Here is a 10932-nt window from a genome sequence, read left to right as displayed (position 1 = left end):
CATGAAATATTAGCTAGCTAAAGATATGGAAAGCAATCTTAGCTACTTTTATCCACTATTTCTCAGCATTCTATAAACCGAGAGAAATATTAAACAATATCCCTTCACAGAACTTTGTGGAGCAGCTCTTATCTATGCAGAAGTGGAATGTGATGTTCAGAAATCACTCAAGCTTTGCAAAATAAAAAGATTAAAATTCAGAGAAGGGGAAAATGCAATTAAATATGTGTACAACTGAGTGAAGAAGACATCCGAGAACTCAATAAAAGCTCAAAATCCTCTTTAAATATCTAGTTATACTCAATTATTTTCTCCCCCTTGCCATGTCTGCAGTTGCTGAAGAAACAGCTCATCACCATGGTTCTAGAGACTATGTCTTAATCATTTGTAATCCTTGTGGTTGTACGAAACCAAGTCATACAAACCAAGAAATTCTGAAGCTTTGGAAGAAATTGGATAGCATATGGAGGCAGATGTATAATCTAAATCACCTAGCCTAAAGCACCCAACTAGATGAGGAAAACAAAGGAAGATAGTGTTCTGTACATTTTCCATTTGTGTCGGATTTGACCCCATCACAAGAGAGAATGGAAGTAATAATGGGGCATTCACTGGAGTCCAGGATTTCTGCTCATTGCTCTTCCATTTCACAGGCAGAAAACTGAGCTCAATTATTAGCTTGTCAAGGTTGCTATTGCTTTGAGTAGATAGAATTGTCTGCCTCTTTCCTAATTATGTTTCTCTCCCTTTTCATTTTTTTTAAAGATTGTATTTATTTATTTGAGAGAGAAAGAGAGAAAGAGAGAGAGAGCAAGCATGAGCGGGGAAGAGGCAGAGGGAGAGGGAGAAGCAGATTCCCCGCTGAATGGGGCACTCTCCCAGGACCCTGGGATCTCGACCTGAGCCTAAGAAAATGTTTAACCAACTGAGCCACCCAGGTGTCCCTCCCTTTTCCTTTTTTTTTTTTTTTAAATCCCCATTTGTCTTAAAAAAAATGCAAGGATAAGAATACATACAATAAACTTAATTAATAGAATAAGACTACCAATTAAGTCTTCAATTATTATGAGACATTTATGAACCGAATGACAATAAATGAATTTCCTGCATACCTGACAGTTTGCGGAAAGAGCCAAAGAGGGAGTAGCATTTCCTCACTACTTTAGTAGCAAACTATAGGTACTAATAACATGAAAAATAGGATAAATACCGCAACATGTTCTTTTTGTGGCAAAAGCATATTCTAACTGTGGAATGTGGTTGTGTATCAGATAGAAAGTAAAATAAAAGACATAAAATATTCTTAAAAGCACAGAGGATCTTCCATCTCCCTGTACATCTGGTTATTCCCAGCAGATGATAACAGCAGAGTCCATAGTATACCCCAGAAGCATACATTTGCTAAGTCCTTAGCAGACGCAATATGGCTGGTCCTATCCTTAATCATTATTAATTTAATTTGGGGGAGATATAAGTTTTTCTTATCATTGTCAGAATGGGGAGAATGACATGATTAATTATGCACATTCACATCTATTCAATTAGAATCATAATACTGGAATAACTCTACATAGCAATTAATTCAACTCTTTTCTCTATAATAAGAAAACAGAGACCCCCCCCAATTTTTGCTACTATCCAGTCACAAAGTATTAAATATCTGCATTAACTATTCTTTGAGGCTGAGACACTGAAAAGGTTTATTATAATGCAAATATTTTCTAGAAGGCATAACGTGTGCACAATTAAAGCTAATTTAAACTAAAACCTTAGCTGAAAGGTAAGCATAATTTAAACTAATACTTTAGCTTAATCGACTGAGCTACAGTCACCCAGAAAAATCATGAAAGGAGAGACTGTGGGATGCAAACACTCTAAAAGGAAAAGCAAAGGGAACATCAATATGTGAAACAGGCACCGCTATCAACAGGATTTGCCGTCACCAACAAGAAGGTTATACTCACGTGTATTGCTTGCTATAGCAGAAGGACTCCAAACATAAAGAAAAAAACAGCATCCAGAAGGGAAAATGAAGAGAAGCAGGTCAAGAAGGTAAACTTTACAATTTGTGCCTGAGAATAAGGTTAAGACACCTCTAAACTTGTATGTCAAATTTTGGTAAAGACAACAGTTTCCCTATGTTCAGTGTGTTTTAGACTTATGGGAATCCTCTTATTTTTTGTGAAGTGTGTATATATATAAAGCACAAGGATTTAAGGACTTAACATGAGGCTGAATCTAAAAACATTTCCAGTGTTGTGTTTGTTTGTTTGTTTTTAGTAGTCAGTGTCATTAAAACTGGTAAGGACTTTGAGTCAAAATTCCATTTGTGACTCTGGTCTTCAGAAGATGTTATAGACCCATTTCTCCCTCCTTTCCCTTTCTACATGTAACCATAAACCATGCAAATAAATGCAAGAGGACCAAAGGAGAAACCTGAAAGTTGGTAAGGAAAAAATGAACGGGATGAGACTGTAGGATTAGGGAACACAGTTGCAGAACACCGTATGTCCTTCCGTACAACAGAAGACCCATACCAGGTGTCTCCTGACTCCCAATCTAGCAGCAGAATGTGGAGGTTGGCTCCTTTCCTAAGCAAGCTCATTTCTCCCATACAACAAATGGGAATGACCAAAAATGAGTAAGAGGGTAGAAGCTCTTCTATTTGGGCCTGAGAATCCTTACATCCACCAAGAGATATAAAACTGAAGCGTGGGATCAGGGACAGGAAATGGCCAAAGCAAAGGAAAACTGAACACTCTGTCACTAGCAGAACTACTCTTAAGCAGTGACTAAAGGAACTTTAAACAGAAAGGAAATGATAAAAGAAAGAATCATGAAGCATCGGGAAGAGGTAAGAAACAACAGAGCAGAAATAGGGGTACATGTTATACACTGTTTTTTTTCTTTATGAGTTTTAAAAATCATATTTTACGGTTGAAACAAAAATTAATACTTAAGAAAATGACATTTAAAATTGGAGGAAACTAAAAAGATCTACATGAAAATGAGGTTTCTGCATTTTATTTAGGTGATAAAAGGTTGTCGCTATAGACTGTTGTAAGTCATAATATATACTGTAATCCCAGAGCAACCATTGTGAAAAGTAAACAAAGAGATACACTTAAATTATAACTGGGCTCCTGGGTGGCTCAGTTGGTTAGGCGTCTGCCTTTGGCTCAGGTTGTGATCCCAGGATCCTGGGATACAGCCCCGCATGGAAATATCCCTGCTCAGCGGGGAGTCTGCTTCTCCTTCTCCCTCTCCCCTGCCCCTCCCCTGCTTATGCTCTCTATTTCTCTCTCTCAAATTAATTAATTAATTAATTAATTTTTAAAAAACAATGTTAGCATGAAATGTGTGGCTTTAAAAAAAAAACCAACGTTATAACTAAATAAAGATAGAATAAAGAAAACTTTGAAGTAATGCATAGGAAGGCAAGAAAGGAGAAACAGAGAAATAAGAATTAGACAAAACAAAGAGAAAACAAAAAATAAAATGACAGATTTAAGCATTAACACATTAATAATTACCTTAAATGCAAATGATTTAAATATATCAATCAATAGACAAAAACTGCCAGAGTGTATAAATCTCTCTCTCTCTCTCTGTCTCTCTCTCTCTCTCTCACACACACAACTCAATTATATGTTACTCATAAGAAACTCAGTTGAAATATAACAATGCTGGTAAGTAGAAATAGAAGAATGGAAAAAGACCATGCAAAAATGAATAAAAAATAAAAAGCAGGGTTAGCTATATTAATATCAGTTAAAGAGGACTTCGGAGCAAATAAAGTTATTAGATACAAAGAGGAACATTAAATAATGATAAAATGAAAAAGAAATAAAAGTCATCCAAATCAGAAAAGAAGTACAATTATCTCTATTTTCAGATGACATGAGATTATGTAGAAAACCCTGAAGACTCCACCAAAGAAACTGTTAGAACTAATAAAATAATTCAGTAAAGTTGCAGGATACAAAATCAGTATCCAAAAATTAGTTCCATTTCTATACACCAACAACAAACTATCAGAAAAAGAAATTAAGAAACAATTGCACTTACAATAGTATTTAAAAGTATTTAGAATAAACTTAACCAATGATGTAAAATCTCTATACATTGAAAACTGTAAGACATCCATGAAATAAACTAAAGAAGACAAAAATAAATGGAAAGATATTAATGTTCATGGATTAGGAGAAATAGTATCTTTCAAATGTCCATTATACCCGAAGCAATCTACAGATTCAACGCAATCCCTATCAAAATTCCAATGTCATTTTGCACAGAATAGAACAATCTCCAAATTTGTATTGAACCTCAAAAGACCCAAATACTCAAAGCAATCTTGAAAAAGAACAAAGTTGGAGGTATCACACTTTCTATTTTCAAACTATATTACAAACCTATAGTAATGAAACAGCATGATCCTGACATTAAAGCCACATACAAGGTCAGTGGAACAGAAGAGAGGACTCAAAGTAAACCCATGTATAGACAGTCAATTAATTTTCAACAAAGGAGTTAAGGAGGAAGGGTGGGGTGGAGAAGATAAAAAGGTGTAAATGCATTTACTAAGTCAATGTCTTTGCTTTTTCGGAGCCCAAGTAAGTGTCTCACCAGGTAACAATGTTGCATCTTTGCCTGGCGGCTAAGCATCCAGCTTTGTACTCACACAAGTTGGATTCACATTTCACCTGATCCACTAATTGTGTGACCTCAGGCAAATTATTCATCTCTTTGGTGTCTAAATGTATAAAATCTCCAAGTATTTTAAATAAAATCCTACAATGAATAAGTGAATTTAGCAAGGTCACAGGATACCTGGTCAACCCATAAAAATCAATCACATTTCTATATAATAACATATGGTGAACATATAGAAACAGATATTAAAAATATAATACCGTTACAGCAGTGCCTGGGTGGCTTAGTACGTTGAGCGACCAACTTTTGGTTTTGGCTCAGCTTGTGATCTCAGGGTCTTGAGATCAAGTCCCACGTGGGTCTCTGGGCTCAGCAGGGAGTCTGCTTGAGATTTTCTCCCTCTGGACCTCCTCCTGCTCTTACTCTCGCATTCGCATGCTTGCGTGCTCTCTCTCTCTCTCTCTCAAAATAAATAAATAAATCCTAAAAAAAATACAATACCATTACAACTGCAGAAAGAAAGTGCTTAAGTATACACTTAAAATGTACACAGTTATCTCTTTGCTAAAAATTATAAAATGCTAATTTTTTAAAAGAATTTATTTATTTGTGATAGAGAGTGAGCATGACTGAGGGGAAGGGGCAGAGGAAGAGGGAGAAGCAGACTCTACGCTGAGCATGGAGCCTGAGGGAAAGGGGGGCAGAATTCCAGGACCCTGAACCAAAGTCAGACGCTTAACCAACTGAGCCACCCAGGCGCCCCTAAAATGCTAATTAAAGAAATCAAAGAAGACCACGTTAAAGAAACATGATATATTCATGGATTGGAATACTCAACGTAATAAAATTTCAATTCTCCCGAAATTGATGTAAAGGTTCAATGCAATTCCTTTCAAAATCCCATCAAATTTTGTAGATATCAACAAGAGTATTCTAAAATTGACATTGAAAGGTATAAGCACCAGAATGTTAAAACGATCTTTACAAAGAAGAATAAGGTGAGAGAACTCACTTGACCTGATATTAAGGCTTATTGTGTAGCTATAGTAATCAAAACAGCCCATTAGGGTCAGAAGGATAGACACAAAGATAAACAGAATATGCTCAACTGATTTTTGCCAGAGGAGCAAAAGCAATCAATGGCGGAAGGATAGTCTTTTTTTAACAAATGGTGCGGGGCAACTGGATATCCGTGGGCAAAATACTGAACATCCGTGGGCAAAATACTGAACTTCAGCTATGTTTCACACTTTATACAAAAAATACCTCAAACTGAATCATGGACTTAAGTCATAAAGCATAACACTATTAAAATTTTTTGCAAAAAGCATATGAGAAAATTATTATAACCTAGGTATGGCCAGACAAAGAGCTCTTAGATTTGAAACTGAAAAACATGATTCATTAAAGAAAAACTAATAAAACAGAATTTAAAATCTTTTAAATTCATCAAAACTTAAAATTTTTGCTTTATGAATATGTTAAAAGGATAAAAAGACAAGCTACAGGTAAGTAAAATACATTTGCAGACCATATATCTGACCAAGAACTAATATCTAGAATTTATAAAGAACTCTCAAAATTCAACAGTAAAAAAAAATTATTAGAAAGTGAACAAAGAACATGTACAGATGTTTCTCCAAACAGAACATACCGATGGCAAATGAACACATGAGAAGATATTCAATAGCATTAGCCCCTGGGGAAATGCAAATGGAAACCACAGTGAGATATCACTACTCACCTGTCAGAATGGCTAAAGTATCAAGATGGCAAATGTTGGCAAGGATGTGATATGGCTAATGGGAATGTAAAAATCAAACGGCCACTCTGAAAAACAGTTTTGCAGTTAATTATAAAAGAAACACGCAATTACCATATGACTCAACAACTGTATTATTGGGCATTCATCCCAGGCAAATAAAAATTCGTGTTTATAATAATACAATAATAACTGGTGTTTATTGAGCAACTTGCATGCACAAGGCATTATTACAATGCTTTAAAGGCATTCATTCATTTAATCTTCATGACAACCCTGAGGTGGGTTTTATTATCCCCATTTTACAGATGAGGAAAATTTGAGGAAGGCTACATAGCTCCTAAGCCAAGATCAGAACTCAGACAGATGAGGATAATAGCTTAAGAGCTCACATACATCGAAAATATTTAATCAAAAATATTTTTCTTTCTCCTTGATGTTGAGAATAAATAATTCCATCATTCACTTCAGCGTTATCTAGACAAGTATATTGCCTGTGAGTAAAAGAACTGAAAGGTAAGTCTTTAGGAGCAAACCATGGTGAGCAAGTCAAAGAGCCAACGTGCCTGTAGAAAAATCCAGTATCTGGGCATGAGCAGATGCTATGGAGTCAGGCAGACCTGGATGAAAGCCTCACTCCATTCTCAGTAGCTGTATAATCTGCATTATTAAGGACAATTTCAGTGGCAAGTATTATATACATTTTTAAATTTTATTTATTTATTTGAGAGAGATAGAGCAAGGAGGAAAGGCAGAGGGAGAGGGAGAAGTAGACTGCCCACTGAGCAGGGAGCTTGATGCAGGGCTCCATTCCAGAGCGTTAGGATTACGACCTCAGCCAAAGGCAGCTGCTTAACCGACTGAGCCACCCAGGCACCCCAGTGGCAAGTATTATAAAATCAACTTTTTATAAAAGAAAATTGGTTAGAGAGCTATTGGTGCTTCACAGAAACCAGAAGCCAAAGATATTAGATTTGACTCGGAAATCTCAGGGACTAAAATAGGGGTTTTGATACCAGTGGGATGTCTTTTTTCTTCACCTTCATCTCTTTATCTCCATCCACAATGTGGCGTGGACAGAGTAGCCAGCAGTACTGAGCCTTGGAATGCATGGCCAAAAAGAAAATGGAAGCCTTCCCTTATACCTCCAACAAAAGCATCCAGTGAAATGATTTCCAATGCTCTATCCTTTTGTATCCAATCAACCAATTACTATGAGTCAGGGGGTATATCCCTACTTTCAGAGAGTGGAGACCCATCACCAGAAGGATGGGAATAGAAGGAATGGCAAAAAATACAAACACAATAACTATCATGAGGTTAGTTTTTTAAAAATTTTTTTAGAGAGAGAGAGGTGAGGGGAGAGGCAGAGGGAAAGAGAGACAGAGAATCTTAAGCAGGCTCCACACCCAGCACAGAGCCTGACATGGGGCTCAGCCTCACGACCCTGAGATCATGACCTGAGCCAAAATCTAAAGCCAGATGTTTAACCCACTGAGGTGCCCACGAGATTTATTTATTTATTTATTGTATTTGAAGTCATATATTTCTATATATCCCACAAATCCAACTATATATAAAGCAAATAGCATATTGAAATGCTGAACAAATAATAGTTTCATCATGTCCCTGTCCCCTTTCTCAGAAATCATAGGCAACAGTTGACAAAGAACAAGGAATCACCAGACGAGAAAGGAGAAAGGAGTAACCATGTACGTTTTTTCTGCTCTTCCAGGGCTTAACTAAGTAGAGTGAACTCTTGAACAATGCAGAGGTTAGCGGCACTAACCCTCTTATAGTAAAAAAAAATTGCATATCATTTTGACCCCCACCCAAAAACTTAACTACTACTAGCCTAGTGTTAGCAGAAGCCTGACGGATAACATAAACAGTTGACTAGCACATATGCTGTATGATGTATGTGTTATTACCATATCCTTACAATAAAGTAACCGAGAGAAAACAAAATGTGATTAAAATCCTAAGGACGAGAAAATACATTTACTGTACTGTACTTACTGCAAAAACATCCACGCGTAAGTAGTGTCACACAATTCAAAGCTGTGTTGTTCAAGGGTCAGCTGCAAGGGGAAGCGGAGCAAGAAACCACTGTGCTCTGGAGCTTTCCTTCCCGCTCTCTGTTTGTATTTTCATAGCATTTGATACGTGGACAGTTAGAGTGCCATCATGCTGGTTCTAGCTATTGATCTGCATGTCTTTCTGCCTTGGTAGAAAGTGAGTTTCTGGCAGATAGAAAGTATGGTCTACGTATCCTTGCCCCCTAGTGCCACGGCTGGTGTCTGGGGAGTGCTCCGTAAAACAAACAGAGGAATGAGCTCAGGTGTCGTGGGTTCACGGCTGTGGTTGCGTTCTTACTGAATGGAATACAGACTGGAGTAATATTGAGACTTAATACCCATCAGGACCATCCATTCCTAAGTGCTCTGTATCTATCATCCCATTGAATCCTTACAATTCTGCAAGTTTTAAAAATATCTGTATTCCGGACTCCTGGGTGGCTCAGTCCATTAAGCGTCTGCCTTTGGCTCAGGTCATGATCCCGGGGTCCTGGGATCAAGTCAAGGTTGGGCTCCCTGCTCAGCGGGGAGCCTGCTTCTCCCTCTCCTCCCCACTCGAGCTCTCTCTCACTATCCCTGCCTTTCTCTCTCAAATAAATAAAATCTTTAGGAAAAAAAAAATCTGTATTCTTTTCCTCCTCTGCCCCCTGTGTTTTGTATGCAGAAACTGAGAGTTAAAGGGTCAAGTGATATTTTCCCCAAACCGCCCAATTAGGGTCAGGAGTCTGGTCTTCACTGACGTTTGTATGGACGTCATACATTTCCCATGAAGAAGCATATATATTTTTTATGAAACCTTGTATGCACCCAAGGGCTTTGTTGTTAAACACCATCTGTAGTTTCTTGATCTGAGCGCACCTGTCAAGATTAGGTGATTTTTTTTCCTGCCTGGCAGGAGGCTGCTGGGTATCAGGGCTCTGACGTGCTTGTCGTCCTATTACTACGCCTTTCACTTGTTAGCTTGTGATTTTTACCGAAATACACGTCTGTATGAAAGCAGGTTTTTTTCCTGATCCTATTATCTTCTTCCTAAGGAGCGTGTCTAAACCCGCGCCATGTAGCCTGTCCTGTAGCGTTTAGCTCAGGGTCCTCACAACCCTGCAGCCAGTTACCTCAGCCGAAGAAGACGATGCCAGCCTTAGAAGCAGAGTCTGCTGATCACTGCGAAACAAAACCTGAAAGAGTGTCTCCAGCCCACAGGCTACGATGTTCTTATTCCTCCAGAGGCTTTCTATCTCCTGCTAGCTGACTTGCACAAACTAATCACAGAAGAGAGACAGATAAACCTAGACTCCATGTTTTTATATTTATATGTGAAATACGCCTCTCTAATGATGGGACTACCTCAGTCCCTGAACCAGGATCCTTATTCTCAGGAGGAAGACACCTGGGAAGGCAGGTTTTTCCTCAGATTATTTGATAAACCCAGTCTCACAATTAAGGGTAATATTTTCCCAAGGTCAAAGAACACCAATTTCCTGAAGGGCAAAGCACCAAGTGAACTGCGTTTTGTCACATGACAAGCCCCGAGTCCTAAAATTTCTCTATTCCTTTTACGTCTGCTTGCCAGCAAGTTAATCCTTTCCCAAGCTCGTCCTCTTGTTGTACTTAACCAGATGTACTAACACCATCCCCCAGGTTGTTTTTTACTCTATTCCCCAGAGCTACAAGTTCATCAGACATGCAGCCTAATTCCTGTTTTTTGAAATGTGGGACTCTTATTCTCTTTAAAGCTCTGGATAATAATAAATCATTACCTGTGCAATACTCATAGCATCTGTGCAGTACAATTATTTACCTGTGAAGTCATCAGGACTTTTCTTTTTATTTATTTGTTAGTGAGAGAGAGAAAGAGAGCACGAGATGAGGGAGAGGGAGAAGCAGACTCCCACCCGAACAGGGAGCCCTACACGGGGCTCAATCCGGGACTCCAGCATCATGACCTGAGCCAAAGGCAGATGCTTAACCAACTGAGCCACCCAGGCACCCTCATCAGGACCTTTCATTACCACCTTCCCCTGCTTAAAAGCCCACTGAAGTCCGCTGCACCACAAGAAAGAGTTGAGCTTTAAAATCAGTCAGACTGGCGCTCTGCTGAGAGAACTATTTAAATACTAATTCTGGACTGGTTGTGTAAACTTCATGATTTTCAGATTTTTTTTAATGGCAAATTGGTTATAATGATTTTTACTTTTCAGTGTGATATGGGGAGTCTGAATTAATCTATTCTAAGTTTCAACACAGGACCTGATCAAAGTACACAGAAAATGTCCGTCTTTGGTTTTGCACATTGCCTAGCCAATGGCATTCACAGGACAAGTCTTAGCTAAGACTTGGCTATTTGCAATGTGGCCTACTCCACTGTATTTTTCCATAGACACTACTGTAAAAGGGAATAAAGGAAACCTCAGTGAAAATGAAGTCAGGGGGACAAAGGGG

This window comes from Ursus americanus, chromosome 24 (genome assembly GCF_024610735.1).
Source record: "Ursus americanus isolate L20-20 chromosome 24, mUrsAme1.1.p, whole genome shotgun sequence".
NCBI classification, from domain to species: domain Eukaryota; kingdom Metazoa; phylum Chordata; class Mammalia; order Carnivora; family Ursidae; genus Ursus; species Ursus americanus.
The sequence above is the reverse complement of the archived record's forward strand: the minus strand, read 5'-3'. Positions refer to the sequence as shown.